This window comes from Lissotriton helveticus, chromosome 5_1 (assembly GCF_964261635.1).
Source record: "Lissotriton helveticus chromosome 5_1, aLisHel1.1, whole genome shotgun sequence".
NCBI classification, from domain to species: domain Eukaryota; kingdom Metazoa; phylum Chordata; class Amphibia; order Caudata; family Salamandridae; genus Lissotriton; species Lissotriton helveticus.
Window position 1 is genome coordinate 1647026436 of NC_136065.1, and position 20876 is coordinate 1647047311.

General features: G+C 44.1%; 23 non-coding genes across 23 annotated transcripts; 15 read left to right on the forward strand and 8 right to left on the reverse strand.

The window, feature by feature from the left end:
- Window positions 1-328: 328 nt before the first annotated feature.
- TRNAI-UAU (transfer RNA isoleucine (anticodon UAU)) lies at window positions 329-423 on the reverse strand. Its single transcript has 2 exons — window positions 386-423; window positions 329-364 (listed from the first exon to the last, which is right to left on the reverse strand). It is a non-coding gene; the product is annotated as a tRNA-Ile (tRNA).
- A 433-nt stretch (window positions 424-856) lies between these two features.
- TRNAS-GCU (transfer RNA serine (anticodon GCU)) lies at window positions 857-938 on the forward strand. The gene has a single exon. It is a non-coding gene; the product is annotated as a tRNA-Ser (tRNA).
- Window positions 939-2054: 1116 nt separating this feature from the next.
- Window positions 2055-2126, forward strand: TRNAT-UGU (transfer RNA threonine (anticodon UGU)). Its single transcript has one exon. It is a non-coding gene; the product is annotated as a tRNA-Thr (tRNA).
- Window positions 2127-3306: 1180 nt separating this feature from the next.
- Window positions 3307-3401, reverse strand: TRNAI-UAU (transfer RNA isoleucine (anticodon UAU)). Its single transcript has 2 exons — window positions 3364-3401; window positions 3307-3342 (listed from the first exon to the last, which is right to left on the reverse strand). It is a non-coding gene; the product is annotated as a tRNA-Ile (tRNA).
- Window positions 3402-3693: 292 nt separating this feature from the next.
- Window positions 3694-3775, forward strand: TRNAS-GCU (transfer RNA serine (anticodon GCU)). The gene has a single exon. It is a non-coding gene; the product is annotated as a tRNA-Ser (tRNA).
- A 1116-nt stretch (window positions 3776-4891) lies between these two features.
- TRNAT-UGU (transfer RNA threonine (anticodon UGU)) lies at window positions 4892-4963 on the forward strand. Its single transcript has one exon. It is a non-coding gene; the product is annotated as a tRNA-Thr (tRNA).
- A 796-nt stretch (window positions 4964-5759) lies between these two features.
- On the reverse strand, window positions 5760-5854 carry TRNAI-UAU (transfer RNA isoleucine (anticodon UAU)). The gene is made up of 2 exons: window positions 5817-5854; window positions 5760-5795 (listed from the first exon to the last, which is right to left on the reverse strand). It is a non-coding gene; the product is annotated as a tRNA-Ile (tRNA).
- Window positions 5855-6146: 292 nt separating this feature from the next.
- On the forward strand, window positions 6147-6228 carry TRNAS-GCU (transfer RNA serine (anticodon GCU)). Its single transcript has one exon. It is a non-coding gene; the product is annotated as a tRNA-Ser (tRNA).
- A 1116-nt stretch (window positions 6229-7344) lies between these two features.
- TRNAT-UGU (transfer RNA threonine (anticodon UGU)) lies at window positions 7345-7416 on the forward strand. Its single transcript has one exon. It is a non-coding gene; the product is annotated as a tRNA-Thr (tRNA).
- Window positions 7417-8557: 1141 nt separating this feature from the next.
- On the reverse strand, window positions 8558-8652 carry TRNAI-UAU (transfer RNA isoleucine (anticodon UAU)). The gene is made up of 2 exons: window positions 8615-8652; window positions 8558-8593 (listed from the first exon to the last, which is right to left on the reverse strand). It is a non-coding gene; the product is annotated as a tRNA-Ile (tRNA).
- A 433-nt stretch (window positions 8653-9085) lies between these two features.
- Window positions 9086-9167, forward strand: TRNAS-GCU (transfer RNA serine (anticodon GCU)). Its single transcript has one exon. It is a non-coding gene; the product is annotated as a tRNA-Ser (tRNA).
- Window positions 9168-10283: 1116 nt separating this feature from the next.
- TRNAT-UGU (transfer RNA threonine (anticodon UGU)) lies at window positions 10284-10355 on the forward strand. The gene has a single exon. It is a non-coding gene; the product is annotated as a tRNA-Thr (tRNA).
- A 1144-nt stretch (window positions 10356-11499) lies between these two features.
- On the reverse strand, window positions 11500-11594 carry TRNAI-UAU (transfer RNA isoleucine (anticodon UAU)). The gene is made up of 2 exons: window positions 11557-11594; window positions 11500-11535 (listed from the first exon to the last, which is right to left on the reverse strand). It is a non-coding gene; the product is annotated as a tRNA-Ile (tRNA).
- Window positions 11595-11886: 292 nt separating this feature from the next.
- Window positions 11887-11968, forward strand: TRNAS-GCU (transfer RNA serine (anticodon GCU)). Its single transcript has one exon. It is a non-coding gene; the product is annotated as a tRNA-Ser (tRNA).
- A 1116-nt stretch (window positions 11969-13084) lies between these two features.
- Window positions 13085-13156, forward strand: TRNAT-UGU (transfer RNA threonine (anticodon UGU)). Its single transcript has one exon. It is a non-coding gene; the product is annotated as a tRNA-Thr (tRNA).
- A 1144-nt stretch (window positions 13157-14300) lies between these two features.
- On the reverse strand, window positions 14301-14395 carry TRNAI-UAU (transfer RNA isoleucine (anticodon UAU)). The gene is made up of 2 exons: window positions 14358-14395; window positions 14301-14336 (listed from the first exon to the last, which is right to left on the reverse strand). It is a non-coding gene; the product is annotated as a tRNA-Ile (tRNA).
- Window positions 14396-14828: 433 nt separating this feature from the next.
- TRNAS-GCU (transfer RNA serine (anticodon GCU)) lies at window positions 14829-14910 on the forward strand. The gene has a single exon. It is a non-coding gene; the product is annotated as a tRNA-Ser (tRNA).
- A 1116-nt stretch (window positions 14911-16026) lies between these two features.
- TRNAT-UGU (transfer RNA threonine (anticodon UGU)) lies at window positions 16027-16098 on the forward strand. The gene has a single exon. It is a non-coding gene; the product is annotated as a tRNA-Thr (tRNA).
- A 1180-nt stretch (window positions 16099-17278) lies between these two features.
- Window positions 17279-17373, reverse strand: TRNAI-UAU (transfer RNA isoleucine (anticodon UAU)). Its single transcript has 2 exons — window positions 17336-17373; window positions 17279-17314 (listed from the first exon to the last, which is right to left on the reverse strand). It is a non-coding gene; the product is annotated as a tRNA-Ile (tRNA).
- A 292-nt stretch (window positions 17374-17665) lies between these two features.
- On the forward strand, window positions 17666-17747 carry TRNAS-GCU (transfer RNA serine (anticodon GCU)). Its single transcript has one exon. It is a non-coding gene; the product is annotated as a tRNA-Ser (tRNA).
- Window positions 17748-18863: 1116 nt separating this feature from the next.
- TRNAT-UGU (transfer RNA threonine (anticodon UGU)) lies at window positions 18864-18935 on the forward strand. Its single transcript has one exon. It is a non-coding gene; the product is annotated as a tRNA-Thr (tRNA).
- A 1141-nt stretch (window positions 18936-20076) lies between these two features.
- Window positions 20077-20171, reverse strand: TRNAI-UAU (transfer RNA isoleucine (anticodon UAU)). Its single transcript has 2 exons — window positions 20134-20171; window positions 20077-20112 (listed from the first exon to the last, which is right to left on the reverse strand). It is a non-coding gene; the product is annotated as a tRNA-Ile (tRNA).
- Window positions 20172-20604: 433 nt separating this feature from the next.
- Window positions 20605-20686, forward strand: TRNAS-GCU (transfer RNA serine (anticodon GCU)). Its single transcript has one exon. It is a non-coding gene; the product is annotated as a tRNA-Ser (tRNA).
- Window positions 20687-20876: the final 190 nt, after the last annotated feature.

The following is a 20876-nucleotide window of genomic DNA, read 5'->3' on the forward strand; positions in this document are numbered from 1 at the left end:
GTCTTTCAGTTAAATTTTATTGTAAGTAGCTGATACAGCACTGTTTGCAGCTCCTCAGTATATGGTTATCCCGTGACAACAATGTTTTCATCATATTTATTATTCTACAAATGTATTTTTAAATGCACTGATGTGGTGTTTGCATGCTATGCAAGACGGCACATCATGGAATGTTTATAAGGAGCATCGAATAGGATTGTGATATTTGCACCTGGAAGAGTCGGACACGCAGATCCTGAAAAGAAGTAAAAACTCTCTAGCAAGGGCCGTCTTTCCCCTGAGTTTATTCTTTACTTTTAGTGAAATGGTTTATGAAAAACCAGTAAGCTGCTCCAGGTGAGGCTCGAACTCACAACCTCTGCATGCCTCAATGCAAGTACTGCTGTATAAGTACCGCGCGCTAACCGATTGCGCCACTGGAGCTCACTGTTCTCATACCGCCCCAGTTGAGCCATCTAGAGCTGACCAAGTAGATACTGGCACTGCTCCCTTATTCACTGTGCAAGATCGACTCACATGCTAGCATGTTATCATGACTATTAACCTTTTGAATGCTATGGGGATTTTTCCCCTGTGCTGGAAACCCATGAACCCCATTATTCATGACGAGCTGGGCTCGTCATCAGCGTAGCAGGAGGCTACTGCATGACGAGCCAAGCTCGTCATGAGCGTGGAAGGGGTTAAAAACTACAGTCCTAATGGAACAGATTTGATAATTCTGCTATATCATGTGCTCTGTCTATTGAACACCACATATATTTGCCAGTTCTGACACAGTCTAGGAGAAACTTATGATTATTTGTAATTAGCACATCGTAAGAATTTCCTAAAAAATGAAACATAGTCACCTAAGGCAGACGAGGTGGCCGAGTGGTTAAGCCGATGGACTGCTAATCCATTGTGCTCTGCACGCGTGGGTTCGAATCCCACCTTCGTCGGAACGCCATCAGACACTCTTTTGAAGGTGGGCATGTCTCGTAGTACAATTACACTCTCTTTCAAGACACAGCCATAATCCACTAGAAGGGCCCAACTGACTATTCCATTTTGGCAATTATGTCAAATTAAGGGAAGTGTTTTGTGCTTAATTGAAATTAGATCTTTCATGAAGTGTCCAGAGGATTGCCTTTCCCTCACTCCTGGCCTTCTAACTAACCCTGGTCGTAGTGGGCGTTGTGGGGCTCCGCGGAGCTACGCGGAGTGGGCGAGAAGCTACGCCCACTCCCGCACTCCGCGTAGCCCCACTACGCACCTCCCTCCCGCTCTCCCCTACATACATTATTTAAGAAACTACCCTTAATAAAACAATTTTAAAGCACTTACCGTGTCCGGGGCTCGTCCGGGGCTCCATCTTGGAATAGCGTCGTCCTGGATACCAATGCGCATGCGCGGGAGGCCGCGCATGCGCATTGGTATCCAGGAAGGGACGCTATTCCAAGAGGGAGCCCCGGAAGAGCCCCGGACATGGTAAGTGTTTTAAAAATTGTTTTATTAAGGTTAGTTGCTTAAATAATGTATGTAGGGGAGGGCGGGAGGGAGGCGGGTGGCGGCCGAATCGGCTACGCACACGGAGTGGGCGTAGTGTTGCCGGCTACACTGTCTACGCAAAATGCGTAGAAGGCAACACAACGCCTACTCCGTGGGCGTAGCCGATTCGGACGCCCAGGGTTACTTCTAACCAGTTTGGATAGATAGACTGATAAGAAAGCAGCTCTTACTCCTAAAGTTTCAGCCATCTCAAGTGTATGACTGTTGACATATGTCTGCCCCACAGAGACAGATCACTTCTAATAAGTGAGTTCTCTATCTGTCACTGATTGTGGACATACTAACTAGAGCTATCAGTATGGTCATAAATGTGAATACTCTTATGTTCTCAAATCAAAATGGAGTTTTTCCTACTTCCAAGAAAAGTGTCTTAAGCATGCTCTTCAATTTGTGCACGCATGTAGACATTCAAATGCAACTGCATTTCCATACAGAGTCTCAAAATCATAGATATCTTCATACCGCAGTAAGAATACATGAAGCGATTTACATACTGCAAGCAGGCTGGCCTTGTAGCTCAGTGGCAGAGCACTGGTCTTGTAAACCAGGGGTCATGAGTTCAAGCCTCATCAGGGCCTTTTTATATGTGAGTTTCTGTATGTTGTTTCCAAGTCATTCTTTCTAGGAGTCACACCTTGTCTTAAGTTTGCTTATTGACAAGCTTCCCTTTCCTGCTTTCATCGTATCAAGAAGACTTCATGAAAACCATTGAACCATAAACTATCGCCTCACCCCTTCCGATCGCCTGACGATCGCCTGACGAACGCCTGACAAACGCCATTCTCACCCCGCCGGGCAAGCCCTGCCGGGCAAAGCCAAATAAGCCATGCATATTTGAAGTTCCTTTGAAAGTCAGAGCGAGGACTATGACCTCTGTTCCGACTGAGTCTGCATCCACAGAAAGGATGAAATAAGGATCTAGAAATTTCACCAAGGAGATGTGAACTTCATCCCCCTTAAAATACTTTTCCTCCCAGATGCCCCGGCTCTTAGTCAAATGAGGTTAATCTTCAAAACCCCACCCCCACTAACCATAAATATCCGACTCTCCTGCTGTCCATTCAAATGATACAAGGTATCTTGTACATAGAGAGAATGTGAGAAAAAGCAGAATCGCTTCATAGATTTGGTGACCTTGGATGGGTGGGCTGGATAAAGAAGTGAACCTGATTTCGGGAAAAGGAGTATCGTGATGGGGATGAGGAAAAGAGAACATGTACCACATTCACAAGTTAGAGAAATAAATATATTAGGTTGAATGGTTTTAAAAAGTTAACTTTGAGCATGAATTGTTTTTTTAAACTGCAAAGAATAAAAACAATCAATGTGGGATTGGAGGCACAATCTGAGCAGAAAGCACCATAAGCTGCTATGGTGCAACTCTTATGTTGACTAGAATCATTAATATGATGACGCTCTTCTTTTGATATGTCTTTCAGTTAAATTTTATTGTAAGTAGCTGATACAGCACTGTTTGCAGCTCCTCAGTATATGGTTATCCCGTGACAACAATGTTTTCATCATATTTATTATTCTACAAATGTATTTTTAAATGCACTGATGTGGTGTTTGCATGCTATGCAAGACGGCACATCATGGAATGTTTATAAGGAGCATCGAATAGGATTGTGATATTTGCACCTGGAAGAGTCGGACACGCAGATCCTGAAAAGAAGTAAAAACTCTCTAGCAAGGGCCGTCTTTCCCCTGAGTTTATTCTTTACTTTTAGTGAAATGGTTTATGAAAAACCAGTAAGCTGCTCCAGGTGAGGCTCGAACTCACAACCTCTGCATGCCTCAATGCAAGTACTGCTGTATAAGTACCGCGCGCTAACCGATTACGCCACTGGAGCTCACTGTTCTCATACCTCCCCAGTTGAGCCATCTAGAGCTGACCAAGTAGATACTGGCACTGCTCCCTTATTCACTGTGCAAGATCGACTCACATGCTAGCATGTTATCATGACTATTAAAAACTACAGTCCTAATGGAACAGATTTGATAATTCTGCTATATCATGTGCTCTGTCTATTGAACACCACATATATTTGCCAGTTCTGACACAGTCTAGGAGAAACCTATGATTATTTGTAATTAGCACATCATAAGAATTTCCTAAAAAATGAAACATAGTCACCTAAGGCAGACGAGGTGGCCGAGTGGTTAAGGCGATGGACTGCTAATCCATTGTGCTCTGCACGCGTGGGTTCGAATCCCACCTTCGTCGGAATGCCATCAGACACTCTTTTGAAGGTGGGCATGTCTCGTAGTACAATTACACTCTCTTTCAAGACACAGCCATAATCCACTAGAAGGGCCCAACTGACTATTCCATTTTGGCAATTATGTCAAATTAAGGGAAGTGTTTTGTGCTTAATTGAAATTAGATCTTTCATGAAGTGTCCAAAGGATTGCCTTTCCCTCACTCCTGGCCTTCTAACTAACCCTGGTCGTAGTGGGCGTAGTGGGGCTCCGCGGAGCTACGCGGAGTTGGCGAGAAGCTACGCCCACTCCCGCACTCCGCGTAGCCCCACTACGCACCTCCCTACCGCTCTCCCCTACATACATTATTTAAGCAACTACCCTTAATAAAACAATTTTAAAGCACTTACCGTGTCCGGGGCTCGTCCGGGGCTCCATCTTGGAATAGCGTCGTCCTGGATACCAATGCGCATGCGCGGGAGGCCGCGCATGCGCATTGGTATCCAGGAAGGGACGCTATTCCAAGAGGGAGCCCCGGAAGAGCCCCGGACATGGTAAGTGCTTTAAAAATTGTTTTATTAAGGTTAGTTGCTTAAATAATGTATGTAGGGGAGGGCGGGAGGGAGGCGGGTGGCGGCCGAATCGGCTACGCACACGGAGTGGGCGTAGTGTTGCCGGCTACGCTGTCTACGCAAAATGCGTAGAAGGCAACACTACGCCTACTCCGTGGGCATAGCCGATTCGGACGCCCAGGGTTACTTCTAACCAGTTTGGATAGATAGACTGATAAGAAAGCAGCTCTTACTCCTAAAGTTTCAGCCATCTCAAGTGTATGACTGTTGACATATGTCTGCCCCACAGAGACAGATCACTTCTAATAAGTGAGTTCTCTATCTGTCACTGATTGTGGACATACTAACTAGAGCTATCAGTATGGTCATAAATGTGAATACTCTTATGTTCTCAAATCAAAATGGAGTTTTTCCTACTTCCAAGAAAAGTGTCTTAAGCATGCTCTTCAATTTGTGCACGCATGTAGTCATTCAAATGCAACTGCATTTCCATACAGAGTCTCAAAATCATAGATATCTTCATACCGCAGTAAGAATACATGAAGCGATTTACATACTGCAAGCAGGCTGGCCTTGTAGCTCAGTGGCAGAGCACTGGTCTTGTAGACTAGGGGTCATGAGTTCAAGCCTCATCAGGGCCTTTTTATATGTGAGTTTCTGTATGTTGTTTCCAAGTCATTCTTTCTAGGAGTCACACCTTGTCTTAAGTTTGCTTATTGACAAGCTTCCCTGCTGTCCATTCAAATGATACAAGGTATCTTGTACATAGAGAGAATGTGAGAAAAAGCAGAATCGCTTCATAGATTTGGTGACCTTGGATGGGTGGGCTGGATAAAGAAGTGAACCTGATTTCGGGAAAAGGAGTATCGTGATGGGGATGAGGAAAAGAGAACATGTACCACATTCACAAGTTAGAGAAATAAATATATTAGGTTGAATGGTTTTAAAAAGTTAACTTTGAGCATGAATTGTTTTTTTAAACTGCAAAGAATAAAAAAAATCAATGTGGGATTGGAGGCACAATCTGAGCAGAAAGCACCATAAGCTGCTATGGTGCAACTCTTATGTTGACTAGAATCATTAATATGATGACGCTCTTCTTTTGATATGTCTTTCAGTTAAATTTTATTGTAAGTAGCTGATACAGCACTGTTTGCAGCTCCTCAGTATATGGTTATCCCGTGACAACAATGTTTTCATCATATTTATTATTCTACAAATGTATTTTTAAATGCACTGATGTGGTGTTTGCATGCTATGCAAGACGGCACATCATGGAATGTTTATAAGGAGCATCGAATAGGATTGTGATATTTGCACCTGGAAGAGTCGGACACGCAGATCCTGAAAAGAAGTAAAAACTCTCTAGCAAGGGCCGTCTTTCCCCTGAGTTTATTCTTTACTTTTAGTGAAATGGTTTATGAAAAACCAGTAAGCTGCTCCAGGTGAGGCTCGAACTCACAACCTCTGCATGCCTCAATGCAAGTACTGCTGTATAAGTACCGCACGCTAACCGATTGCGCCACTGGAGCTCACTGTTCTCATACCTCCCCAGTTGAGCCATCTAGAGCTGACCAAGTAGATACTGGCACTGCTCCCTTATTCACTGTGCAAGATCGACTCACATGCTAGCATGTTATCATGACTATTAAAAACTACAGTCCTAATGGAACAGATTTGATAATTCTGCTATATCATGTGCTCTGTCTATTGAACACCACATATATTTGCCAGTTCTGACACAGTCTAGGAGAAACTTATGATTATTTGTAATTAGCACATCATAAGAATTTCCTAAAAAATGAAACATAGTCATCTAAGGCAGACGAGGTGGCCGAGTGGTTAAGGCGATGGACTGCTAATCCATTGTGCTCTGCACGCGTGGGTTCGAATCCCACCTTCGTCGGAACGCCATCAGACACTCTTTTGAAGGTGGGCATGTCTCGTAGTACAATTACACTCTCTTTCAAGACACAGCCATAATCCACTAGAAGGGCCCAACTGACTATTCCATTTTGGCAATTATGTCAAATTAAGGGAAGTGTTTTGTGCTTAATTGAAATTAGATCTTTCATGAAGTGTCCAAAGGATTGCCTTTCCCTCACTCCTGGCCTTCTAACTAACCCTGGTCGTAGTGGGCGTAGTGGGTCTCCGCGGAGCTACGCGGAGTTGGCGAGAAGCTACGCCCACTCCCGCACTCCGCGTAGCCCCACTACGCACCTCCCTCCCGCTCTCCCCTACATACATTATTTAAGCAACTACCCTTAATAAAACAATTTTAAAGCACTTACCGTGTCCGGGGCTCGTCCGGGGCTCCATCTTGGAATAGCGTCGTCCTGGATACCAATGCGCATGCGCGGGAGGCCGCGCATGCGCATTGGTATCCAGGAAGGGACGCTATTCCAAGAGGGAGCCCCGGAAGAGCCCCGGACATGGTAAGTGCTTTAAAAATTGTTTTATTAAGGTTAGTTGCTTAAATAATGTATGTAGGGGAGGGCGGGAGGGAGGCGGGTGGCGGCCGAATCGGCTACGCACACGGAGTGGGCGTAGCATTGCCGGCTACGCTGTCTACGCAAAATGCGTAGAAGGCAACACTGCGCCTACTCCGTGGGCGTAGCCGATTCGGACGCCCAGGGTTACTTCTAACCAGTTTGGATAGATAGACTGATAAGAAAGCAGCTCTTACTCCTAAAGTTTCAGCCATCTCAAGTGTATGACTGTTGACATATGTCTGCCCCACAGAGACAGATCACTTCTAATAAGTGAGTTCTCTATCTGTCACTGATTGTGGACATACTAACTAGAGCTATCAGTATGGTCATAAATGTGAATACTCTTATGTTCTCAAATCAAAATGGAGTTTTTCCTACTTCCAAGAAAAGTGTCTTAAGCATGCTCTTCAATTTGTGCACGCATGTAGTCATTCAAATGCAACTGCATTTCCATACAGAGTCTCAAAATCATAGATATCTTCATACCGCAGTAAGAATACATGAAGCGATTTACATACTGCAAGCAGGCTGGCCTTGTAGCTCAGTGGCAGAGCACTGGTCTTGTAGACTAGGGGTCATGAGTTCAAGCCTCATCAGGGCCTTTTTATATGTGAGTTTCTGTATGTTTCCAAGTCATTCTTTCTAGGAGTCACACCTTGTCTTAAGTTTGCTTATTGACAAGCTTCCCTTTCCTGCTTTCATCGTATCAAGAAGACTTCATGAAAACCATTGAACCATAAACTATCGCCTCACCCCTTCCGATCGCCTGACAAACGCCATTCTCACCCTGCCGGGCAAAGCCAAATAAGCCATGCATATTTGAAGTTCCTTTGAAAGTCAGAGCGAGGACTATGACCTCTGTTCCGACTGAGTCTGCATCCACAGAAAGGATGAAATAAGGATCTAGAAATTTCACCAAGGAGATGTGAACTTCATCCCCCTTAAAATACTTTTCCTCCCAGATGCCCCGGCTCTTAGTCAAATGAGGTTAATCTTCAAAACCCCACCCCCACTAACCATAAATATCCGACTCTCCTGCTGTCCATTCAAATGATACAAGGTATCTTGTACATAGAGAGAATGTGAGAAAAAGCAGAATCGCTTCATAGATTTGGTGACCTTGGATGGGTGGGCTGGATAAAGAAGTGAACCTGATTTCGGGAAAAGGAGTATCGTGAATGGGATGAGGAAAAGAGAACATGTACCACATTCACAAGTTAGAGAAATAAATATATTAGGTTGAATGGTTTTAAAAAGTTAACTTTGAGCATGAATTGTTTTTTTAAACTGCAAAGAATAAAAAAAATCAATGTGGGATTGGAGGCACAATCTGAGCAGAAAGCACCATAAGCTGCTATGGTGCAACTCTTATGTTGACTAGAAACATTAATATGATGACGCTCTTCTTTTGATATGTCTTTCAGTTAAATTTTATTGTAAGTAGCTGATACAGCACTGTTTGCAGCTCCTCAGTATATGGTTATCCCGTGACAACAATGTTTTCATCATATTTATTATTCTACAAATGTATTTTTAAATGCACTGATGTGGTGTTTGCATGCTATGCAAGACGGCACATCATGGAATGTTTATAAGGAGCATCGAATAGGATTGTGATATTTGCACCTGGAAGAGTCGGACACGCAGATCCTGAAAAGAAGTAAAAACTCTCTAGCAAGGGCCGTCTTTCCCCTGAGTTTATTCTTTACTTTTAGTGAAATGGTTTATGAAAAACCAGTAAGCTGCTCCAGGTGAGGCTCGAACTCACAACCTCTGCATGCCTCAATGCAAGTACTGCTGTATAAGTACCGCGCGCTAACCAATTGCGCCACTGGAGCTCACTGTTCTCATACCTCCCCAGTTGAGCCATCTAGAGCTGACCAAGTAGATACTGGCACTGCTCCCTTATTCACTGTGCAAGATCGACTCACATGCTAGCATGTTATCATGACTATTAACCTTTTGAATGCTATGGGGATTTTTCCCCTGTGCTGGAAACCCATGAACCCCATTATTCATGACGAGCTGGGCTCGTCATCAGCGTAGCAGGAGGCTACTGCATGACGAGCCCAGCTCGTCATGAGCGTGGAAGGGGTTAAAAACTACAGTCCTAATGGAACAGATTTGATAATTCTGCTATATCATGTGCTCTGTCTATTGAACACCACATATATTTGCCAGTTCTGACACAGTCTAGGAGAAACTTATGATTATTTGTAATTAGCACATCGTAAGAATTTCCTAAAAAATGAAACATAGTCACCTAAGGCAGACGAGGTGGCCGAGTGGTTAAGGCGATGGACTGCTAATCCATTGTGCTCTGCACGCGTGGGTTCGAATCCCACCTTCGTCGGAACGCCATCAGACACTCTTTTGAAGGTGGGCATGTCTCGTAGTACAATTACACTCTCTTTTAAGACACAGCCATAATCCACTAGAAGGGCCCAACTGACTATTCCATTTTGGCAATTATGTCAAATTAAGGGAAGTGTTTTGTGCTTAATTGAAATTAGATCTTTCATGAAGTGTCCAGAGGATTGCCTTTCCCTCACTCCTGGCCTTCTAACTAACACTGGTCGTAGTGGGCGTTGTGGGGCTCCGCGGAGCTACGCGGAGTGGGCGAGAAGCTACGCCCACTCCCGCACTCCGCATAGCCCCACTACGCACCTCCCTCCCGCTCTCCCCTACATACATTATTTAAGCAACTACCCTTAATAAAACAATTTTAAAGCACTTACCGTGTCCGGGGCTCGTCCGGGGCTCCATCTTGGAATAGCGTCGTCCTGGATACCAATGCGCATGCGCGGGAGGCCGCGCATGCGCATTGGTATCCAGGAAGGGACGCTATTCCAAGAGGGAGCCCCGGAAGAGCCCCGGACATGGTAAGTGCTTTAAAAATTGTTTTATTAAGGGTTGTTGCTTAAATAATGTATGTAGGGGAGGGCGGGAGGGAGGCGGGTGGCGGCCGAATCGGCTACGCACACGGAGTGGGCGTAGTGTTGCCGGCTACGCTGTCTACGCAAAATGCGTAGAAGGCAACACTACGCCTACTCCGTGGGCGTAGCCGATTCGGACGCCCAGGGTTACTTCTAACCAGTTTGGATAGATAGACTGATAAGAAAGCAGCTCTTACTCCTAAAGTTTCAGCCATCTCAAGTGTATGACTGTTGACATATGTCTGCCCCACAGAGACAGATCACTTCTAATAAGTGAGTTCTCTATCTGTCACTGATTGTGGACATACTAACTAGAGCTATCAGTATGGTCATAAATGTGAATACTCTTATGTTCTCAAATCAAAATGGAGTTTTTCCTACTTCCAAGAAAAGTGTCTTAAGCATGCTCTTCAATTTGTGCACGCATGTAGACATTCAAATGCAACTGCATTTCCATACAGAGTCTCAAAATCATAGATATCTTCATACCGCAGTAAGAATACATGAAGCGATTTACATACTGCAAGCAGGCTGGCCTTGTAGCTCAGTGGCAGAGCACTGGTCTTGTAAACTAGGGGTCATGAGTTCAATCCTCATCAGGGCCTTTTTATATGTGAGTTTCTGTATTTTGTTTCCAAGTCATTCTTTCTAGGAGTCACACCTTGTCTTAAGTTTGCTTATTGACAAGCTTCCCTTTCCTGCTTTCATCGTATCAAGAAGACTTCATGAAAACCATTGAACCATAAACTATCGCCTCACCCCTTCCGATCGCTTGACAAACGCCATTCTCACCCCGCCGGGCAAAGCCAAATAAGCCATGCATATTTGAAGTTCCTTTGAAAGTCAGAGCGAGGACTATGACCTCTGTTCCGACTGAGTCTGCATCCACAGAAAGGATGAAATAAGGATCTAGAAATTTCACCAAGGAGATGTGAACTTCATCCCCCTTAAAATACTTTTCCTCCCAGATGCCCCGGCTCTTAGTCAAATGAGGTTAATCTTCAAAACCCCACCCCCACTAACCATAAATATCCGACTCTCCTGCTGTCCATTCAAATGATACAAGGTATCTTGTACATAGAGAGAATGTGAGAAAAAGCAGAATCGCTTCATAGATTTGGTGACCTTGGATGGGTGGGCTGGATAAAGAAGTGAACCTGATTTCGGGAAAAGGAGTATCGTGATGGGGATGAGGAAAAGAGAACATGTACCACATTCACAAGTTAGAGAAATAAATATATTAGGTTGAATGGTTTTAAAAAGTTAACTTTGAGCATGAATTGTTTTTTTAAACTGCAAAGAATAAAAAAAATCAATGTGGGATTGGAGGCACAATCTGAGCAGAAAGCACCATAAGCTGCTATGGTGCAACTCTTATGTTGACTAGAATCATTAATATGATGACGCTCTTCTTTTGATATGTCTTTCAGTTAAATTTTATTGTAAGTAGCTGATACAGCACTGTTTGCAGCTCCTCAGTATATGGTTATCCCGTGACAACAATGTTTTCATCATATTTATTATTCTACAAATGTATTTTTAAATGCACTGATGTGGTGTTTGCATGCTATGCAAGACGGCACATCATGGAATGTTTATAAGGAGCATCGAATAGGATTGTGATATTTGCACCTGGAAGAGTCGGACACGCAGATCCTGAAAAGAAGTAAAAACTCTCTAGCAAGGGCCGTCTTTCCCCTGAGTTTATTCTTTACTTTTAGTGAAATGGTTTATGAAAAACCAGTAAGCTGCTCCAGGTGAGGCTCGAACTCACAACCTCTGCATGCCTCAATGCAAGTACTGCTGTATAAGTACCGCACGCTAACCGATTGCGCCACTGGAGCTCACTGTTCTCATACCTCCCCAGTTGAGCCATCTAGAGCTGACCAAGTAGATACTGGCACTGCTCCCTTATTCACTGTGCAAGATCGACTCACATGCTAGCATGTTATCATGACTATTAAAAACTACAGTCCTAATGGAACAGATTTGATAATTCTGCTATATCATGTGCTCTGTCTATTGAACACCACATATATTTGCCAGTTCTGACACAGTCTAGGAGAAACTTATGATTATTTGTAATTAGCACATCATAAGAATTTCCTAAAAAATGAAACATAGTCACCTAAGGCAGACGAGGTGGCCGAGTGGTTAAGGCGATGGACTGCTAATCCATTGTGCTCTGCACGCGTGGGTTCGAATCCCACCTTCGTCGGAACGCCATCAGACACTCTTTTGAAGGTGGGCATGTCTCGTAGTACAATTACACTCTCTTTCAAGACACAGCCATAATCCACTAGAAGGGCCCAACTGACTATTCCATTTTGGCAATTATGTCAAATTAAGGGAAGTGTTTTGTGCTTAATTGAAATTAGATCTTTCATGAAGTGTCCAAAGGATTGCCTTTCCCTCACTCCTGGCCTTCTAACTAACCCTGGTCGTAGTGGGCGTAGTGGGGCTCCGCGGAGCTACGCGGAGTTGGCGAGAAGCTACGCCCACTCCCGCACTCCGCGTAGCCCCACTACGCACCTCCCTCCCGCTCTCCCCTACATACATTATTTAAGCAACTACCCTTAATAAAACAATTTTAAAGCACTTACCGTGTCCGGGGCTCGTCCGGGGCTCCATCTTGGAATAGCGTCGTCCTGGATACCAATGCGCATGCGCGGGAGGCCGCGCATGCGCATTGGTATCCAGGAAGGGACGCTATTCCAAGAGGGAGCCCCGGAAGAGCCCCGGACATGGTAAGTGCTTTAAAAATTGTTTTATTAAGGTTAGTTGCTTAAATAATGTATGTAGGGGAGGGCGGGAGGGAGGCGGGTGGCGGCCGAATCGGCTACGCACACGGAGTGGGCGTAGCATTGCCGGCTACGCTGTCTACGCAAAATGCGTAGAAGGCAACACTACGCCTACTCCGTGGGCGTAGCCGATTCGGACGCCCAGGGTTACTTCTAACCAGTTTGGATAGATAGACTGATAAGAAAGCAGCTCTTACTCCTAAAGTTTCAGCCATCTCAAGTGTATGACTGTTGACATATGTCTGCCCCACAGAGACAGATCACTTCTAATAAGTGAGTTCTCTATCTGTCACTGATTGTGGACATACTAACTAGAGCTATCAGTATGGTCATAAATGTGAATACTCTTATGTTCTCAAATCAAAATGGAGTTTTTCCTACTTCCAAGAAAAGTGTCTTAAGCATGCTCTTCAATTTGTGCACGCATGTAGTCATTCAAATGCAACTGCATTTCCATACAGAGTCTCAAAATCATAGATATCTTCATACCGCAGTAAGAATACATGAAGCGATTTACATACTGCAAGCAGGCTGGCCTTGTAGCTCAGTGGCAGAGCACTGGTCTTGTAGACTAGGGGTCATGAGTTCAAGCCTCATCAGGGCCTTTTTATATGTGAGTTTCTGTATGTTGTTTCCAAGTCATTCTTTCTAGGAGTCACACCTTGTCTTAAGTTTGCTTATTGACAAGCTTCCCTTTCCTGCTTTCATCGTATCAAGAAGACTTCATGAAAACCATTGAACCATAAACTATCGCCTCACCCCTTCCGATCGCCTGACAAACGCCATTCTCACCCTGCCGGGCAAAGCCAAATAAGCCATGCATATTTGAAGTTCCTTTGAAAGTCAGAGCGAGGACTATGACCTCTGTTCCGACTGAGTCTGCATCCACAGAAAGGATGAAATAAGGATCTAGAAATTTCACCAAGGAGATGTGAACTTCATCCCCCTTAAAATACTTTTCCTCCCAGATGCCCCGGCTCTTAGTCAAATGAGGTTAATCTTCAAAACCCCACCCCCACTAACCATAAATATCCGACTCTCCTGCTGTCCATTCAAATGATACAAGGTATCTTGTACATAGAGAGAATGTGAGAAAAAGCAGAATCGCTTCATAGATTTGGTGACCTTGGATGGGTGGGCTGGATAAAGAAGTGAACCTGATTTCGGGAAAAGGAGTATCGTGAATGGGATGAGGAAAAGAGAACATGTACCACATTCACAAGTTAGAGAAATAAATATATTAGGTTGAATGGTTTTAAAAAGTTAACTTTGAGCATGAATTGTTTTTTTAAACTGCAAAGAATAAAAAAAATCAATGTGGGATTGGAGGCACAATCTGAGCAGAAAGCACCATAAGCTGCTATGGTGCAACTCTTATGTTGACTAGAAACATTAATATGATGACGCTCTTCTTTTGATATGTCTTTCAGTTAAATTTTATTGTAAGTAGCTGATACAGCACTGTTTGCAGCTCCTCAGTATATGGTTATCCCGTGACAACAATGTTTTCATCATATTTATTATTCTACAAATGTATTTTTAAATGCACTGATGTGGTGTTTGCATGCTATGCAAGACGGCACATCATGGAATGTTTATAAGGAGCATCGAATAGGATTGTGATATTTGCACCTGGAAGAGTCGGACACGCAGATCCTGAAAAGAAGTAAAAACTCTCTAGCAAGGGCCGTCTTTCCCCTGAGTTTATTCTTTACTTTTAGTGAAATGGTTTATGAAAAACCAGTAAGCTGCTCCAGGTGAGGCTCGAACTCACAACCTCTGCATGCCTCAATGCAAGTACTGCTGTATAAGTACCTCGCGCTAACCGATTGCGCCACTGGAGCTCACTGTTCTCATACCTCCCCAGTTGAGCCATCTAGAGCTGACCAAGTAGATACTGGCACTGCTCCCTTATTCACTGTGCAAGATCGACTCACATGCTAGCATGTTATCATGACTATTAACCTTTTGAATGCTATGGGGATTTTTCCCCTGTGCTGGAAACCCATGAACCCCATTATTCATGACGAGCTGGGCTCGTCATCAGCGTAGCAGGAGGCTACTGCATGACGAGCCAAGCTCGTCATGAGCGTGGAAGGGGTTAAAAACTACAGTCCTAATGGAACAGATTTGATAATTCTGCTATATCATGTGCTCTGTCTATTGAACACCACATATATTTGCCAGTTCTGACACAGTCTAGGAGAAACTTATGATTATTTGTAATTAGCACATCGTAAGAATTTCCTAAAAAATGAAACATAGTCACCTAAGGCAGACGAGGTGGCCGAGTGGTTAAGGCGATGGACTGCTAATCCATTGTGCTCTGCACGCGTGGGTTCGAATCCCACCTTCGTCGGAACGCCATCAGACACTCTTTTGAAGGTGGGCATGTCTCGTAGTACAATTACACTCTCTTTCAAGACACAGCCATAATCCACTAGAAGGGCCCAACTGACTATTCCATTTTGGCAATTATGTCAAATTAAGGGAAGTGTTTTGTGCTTAATTGAAATTAGATCTTTCATGAAGTGTCCAGAGGATTGCCTTTCCCTCACTCCTGGCCTTCTAACTAACCCTGGTCGTAGTGGGCGTTGTGGGGCTCCGCGGAGCTACGCGGAGTGGGCGAGAAGCTACGCCCACTCCCGCACTCCGCGTAGCCCCACTACGCACCTCCCTCCCGCTCTCCCCTACATACATTATTTAAGAAACTACCCTTAATAAAACAATTTTAAAGCACTTACCGTGTCCGGGGCTCGTCCGGGGCTCCATCTTGGAATAGCGTCGTCCTGGATACCAATGCGCATGCGCGGGAGGCCGCGCATGCGCATTGGTATCCAGGAAGGGACGCTATTCCAAGAGGGAGCCCCGGAAGAGCCCCGGACATGGTAAGTGCTTTAAAAATTGTTTTATTAAGGTTAGTTGCTTAAATAATGTATGTAGGGGAGGGCGGGAGGGAGGCGGGTGGCGGCCGAATCGGCTACGCACACGGAGTGGGCGTAGTGTTGCCGGCTACACTGTCTACGCAAAATGCGTAGAAGGCAACACAACGCCTACTCCGTGGGCGTAGCCGATTCGGACGCCCAGGGTTACTTCTAACCAGTTTGGATAGATAGACTGATAAGAAAGCAGCTCTTACTCCTAAAGTTTCAGCCATCTCAAGTGTATGACTGTTGACATATGTCTGCCCCACAGAGACAGATCACTTCTAATAAGTGAGTTCTCTATCTGTCACTGATTGTGGACATACTAACTAGAGCTATCAGTATGGTCATAAATGTGAATACTCTTATGTTCTCAAATCAAAATGGAGTTTTTCCTACTTCCAAGAAAAGTGTCTTAAGCATGCTCTTCAATTTGTGCACGCATGTAGACATTCAAATGCAACTGCATTTCCATACAGAGTCTCAAAATCATAGATATCTTCATACCGCAGTAAGAATACATGAAGCGATTTACATACTGCAAGCAGGCTGGCCTTGTAGCTCAGTGGCAGAGCACTGGTCTTGTAAACCAGGGGTCATGAGTTCAAGCCTCATCAGGGCCTTTTTATATGTGAGTTTCTGTATGTTGTTTCCAAGTCATTCTTTCTAGGAGTCACACCTTGTCTTAAGTTTGCTTATTGACAAGCTTCCCTTTCCTGCTTTCATCGTATCAAGAAGACTTCATGAAAACCATTGAACCATAAACTATCGCCTCACCCCTTCCGATCGCCTGACGATCGCCTGACGAACGCCTGACAAACGCCATTCTCACCCCGCCGGGCAAGCCCTGCCGGGCAAAGCCAAATAAGCCATGCATATTTGAAGTTCCTTTGAAAGTCAGAGCGAGGACTATGACCTCTGTTCCGACTGAGTCTGCATCCACAGAAAGGATGAAATAAGGATCTAGAAATTTCACCAAGGAGATGTGAACTTCATCCCCCTTAAAATACTTTTCCTCCCAGATGCCCCGGCTCTTAGTCAAATGAGGTTAATCTTCAAAACCCCACCCCCACTAACCATAAATATCCGACTCTCCTGCTGTCCATTCAAATGATACAAGGTATCTTGTACATAGAGAGAATGTGAGAAAAAGCAGAATCGCTTCATAGATTTGGTGACCTTGGATGGGTGGGCTGGATAAAGAAGTGAACCTGATTTCGGGAAAAGGAGTATCGTGATGGGGATGAGGAAAAGAGAACATGTACCACATTCACAAGTTAGAGAAATAAATATATTAGGTTGAATGGTTTTAAAAAGTTAACTTTGAGCATGAATTGTTTTTTTAAACTGCAAAGAATAAAAACAATCAATGTGGGATTGGAGGCACAATCTGAGCAGAAAGCACCATAAGCTGCTATGGTGCAACTCTTATGTTGACTAGAATCATTAATATGATGACGCTCTTCTTTTGATATGTCTTTCAGTTAAATTTTATTGTAAGTAGCTGATACAGCACTGTTTGCAGCTCCTCAGTATATGGTTATCCCGTGACAACAATGTTTTCATCATATTTATTATTCTACAAATGTATTTTTAAATGCACTGATGTGGTGTTTGCATGCTATGCAAGACGGCACATCATGGAATGTTTATAAGGAGCATCGAATAGGATTGTGATATTTGCACCTGGAAGAGTCGGACACGCAGATCCTGAAAAGAAGTAAAAACTCTCTAGCAAGGGCCGTCTTTCCCCTGAGTTTATTCTTTACTTTTAGTGAAATGGTTTATGAAAAACCAGTAAGCTGCTCCAGGTGAGGCTCGAACTCACAACCTCTGCATGCCTCAATGCAAGTACTGCTGTATAAGTACCGCACGCTAACCGATTGCGCCACTGGAGCTCACTGTTCTCATACCTCCCCAGTTGAGCCATCTAGAGCTGACCAAGTAGATACTGGCACTGCTCCCTTATTCACTGTGCAAGATCGACTCACATGCTAGCATGTTATCATGACTATTAAAAACTACAGTCCTAATGGAACAGATTTGATAATTCTGCTATATCATGTGCTCTGTCTATTGAACACCACATATATTTGCCAGTTCTGACACAGTCTAGGAGAAACTTATGATTATTTGTAATTAGCACATCATAAGAATTTCCTAAAAAATGAAACATAGTCATCTAAGGCAGACGAGGTGGCCGAGTGGTTAAGGCGATGGACTGCTAATCCATTGTGCTCTGCACGCGTGGGTTCGAATCCCACCTTCGTCGGAACGCCATCAGACACTCTTTTGAAGGTGGGCATGTCTCGTAGTACAATTACACTCTCTTTCAAGACACAGCCATAATCCACTAGAAGGGCCCAACTGACTATTCCATTTTGGCAATTATGTCAAATTAAGGGAAGTGTTTTGTGCTTAATTGAAATTAGATCTTTCATGAAGTGTCCAAAGGATTGCCTTTCCCTCACTCCTGGCCTTCTAACTAACCCTGGTCGTAGTGGGCGTAGTGGGTCTCCGCGGAGCTACGCGGAGTTGGCGAGAAGCTACGCCCACTCCCGCACTCCGCGTAGCCCCACTACGCACCTCCCTCCCGCTCTCCCCTACATACATTATTTAAGCAACTACCCTTAATAAAACAATTTTAAAGCACTTACCGTGTCCGGGGCTCGTCCGGGGCTCCATCTTGGAATAGCGTCGTCCTGGATACCAATGCGCATGCGCGGGAGGCCGCGCATGCGCATTGGTATCCAGGAAGGGACGCTATTCCAAGAGGGAGCCCCGGAAGAGCCCCGGACATGGTAAGTGCTTTAAAAATTGTTTTATTAAGGTTAGTTGCTTAAATAATGTATGTAGGGGAGGGCGGGAGGGAGGCGGGTGGCGGCCGAATCGGCTACGCACACGGAGTGGGCGTAGCATTGCCGGCTACGCTGTCTACGCAAAATGCGTAGAAGGCAACACTACGCCTACTCCGTGGGCATAGCCGATTCGGACGCCCAGGGTTACTTCTAACCAGTTTGGATAGATAGACTGATAAGAAAGCAGCTCTTACTCCTAAAGTTTCAGCCATCTCAAGTGTATGACTGTTGACATATGTCTGCCCCACAGAGACAGATCACTTCTAATAAGTGAGTTCTCTATCTGTCACTGATTGTGGACATACTAACTAGAGCTATCAGTATGGTCATAAATGTGAATACTCTTATGTTCTCAAATCAAAATGGAGTTTTTCCTACTTCCAAGAAAAGTGTCTTAAGCATGCTCTTCAATTTGTGCACGCATGTAGTCATTCAAATGCAACTGCATTTCCATACAGAGTCTCAAAATCATAGATATCTTCATACCGCAGTAAGAATACATGAAGCGATTTACATACTGCAAGCAGGCTGGCCTTGTAGCTCAGTGGCAGAGCACTGGTCTTGTAGACTAGGGGTCATGAGTTCAAGCCTCATCAGGGCCTTTTTATATGTGAGTTTCTGTATGTTTCCAAGTCATTCTTTCTAGGAGTCACACCTTGTCTTAAGTTTGCTTATTGACAAGCTTCCCTTTCCTGCTTTCATCGTATCAAGAAGACTTCATGAAAACCATTGAACCATAAACTATCGCCTCACCCCTTCCGATCGCCTGACAAACGCCATTCTCACCCTGCCGGGCAAAGCCAAATAAGCCATGCATATTTGAAGTTCCTTTGAAAGTCAGAGCGAGGACTATGACCTCTGTTCCGACTGAGTCTGCATCCACAGAAAGGATGAAATAAGGATCTAGAAATTTCACCAAGGAGATGTGAACTTCATCCCCCTTAAAATACTTTTCCTCCCAGATGCCCCGGCTCTTAGTCAAATGAGGTTAATCTTCAAAACCCCACCCCCACTAACCATAAATATCCGACTCTCCTGCTGTCCATTCAAATGATACAAGGTATCTTGTACATAGAGAGAATGTGAGAAAAAGCAGAATCGCTTCATAGATTTGGTGACCTTGGATGGGTGGGCTGGATAAAGAAGTGAACCTGATTTCGGGAAAAGGAGTATCGTGAATGGGATGAGGAAAAGAGAACATGTACCACATTCACAAGTTAGAGAAATAAATATATTAGGTTGAATGGTTTTAAAAAGTTAACTTTGAGCATGAATTGTTTTTTTAAACTGCAAAGAATAAAAAAAATCAATGTGGGATTGGAGGCACAATCTGAGCAGAAAGCACCATAAGCTGCTATGGTGCAACTCTTATGTTGACTAGAAACATTAATATGATGACGCTCTTCTTTTGATATGTCTTTCAGTTAAATTTTATTGTAAGTAGCTGATACAGCACTGTTTGCAGCTCCTCAGTATATGGTTATCCCGTGACAACAATGTTTTCATCATATTTATTATTCTACAAATGTATTTTTAAATGCACTGATGTGGTGTTTGCATGCTATGCAAGACGGCACATCATGGAATGTTTATAAGGAGCATCGAATAGGATTGTGATATTTGCACCTGGAAGAGTCGGACACGCAGATCCTGAAAAGAAGTAAAAACTCTCTAGCAAGGGCCGTCTTTCCCCTGAGTTTATTCTTTACTTTTAGTGAAATGGTTTATGAAAAACCAGTAAGCTGCTCCAGGTGAGGCTCGAACTCACAACCTCTGCATGCCTCAATGCAAGTACTGCTGTATAAGTACCGCGCGCTAACCAATTGCGCCACTGGAGCTCACTGTTCTCATACCTCCCCAGTTGAGCCATCTAGAGCTGACCAAGTAGATACTGGCACTGCTCCCTTATTCACTGTGCAAGATCGACTCACATGCTAGCATGTTATCATGACTATTAACCTTTTGAATGCTATGGGGATTTTTCCCCTGTGCTGGAAACCCATGAACCCCATTATTCATGACGAGCTGGGCTCGTCATCAGCGTAGCAGGAGGCTACTGCATGACGAGCCCAGCTCGTCATGAGCGTGGAAGGGGTTAAAAACTACAGTCCTAATGGAACAGATTTGATAATTCTGCTATATCATGTGCTCTGTCTATTGAACACCACATATATTTGCCAGTTCTGACACAGTCTAGGAGAAACTTATGATTATTTGTAATTAGCACATCGTAAGAATTTCCTAAAAAATGAAACATAGTCACCTAAGGCAGACGAGGTGGCCGAGTGGTTAAGGCGATGGACTGCTAATCCATTGTGCTCTGCACGCGTGGGTTCGAATCCCACCTTCGTCGGAACGCCATCAGACACTCTTTTGAAGGTGGGCATGTCTCGTAGTACAATTACACTCTCTTTTAAGACACAGCCATAATCCACTAGAAGGGCCCAACTGACTATTCCATTTTGGCAATTATGTCAAATTAAGGGAAGTGTTTTGTGCTTAATTGAAATTAGATCTTTCATGAAGTGTCCAGAGGATTGCCT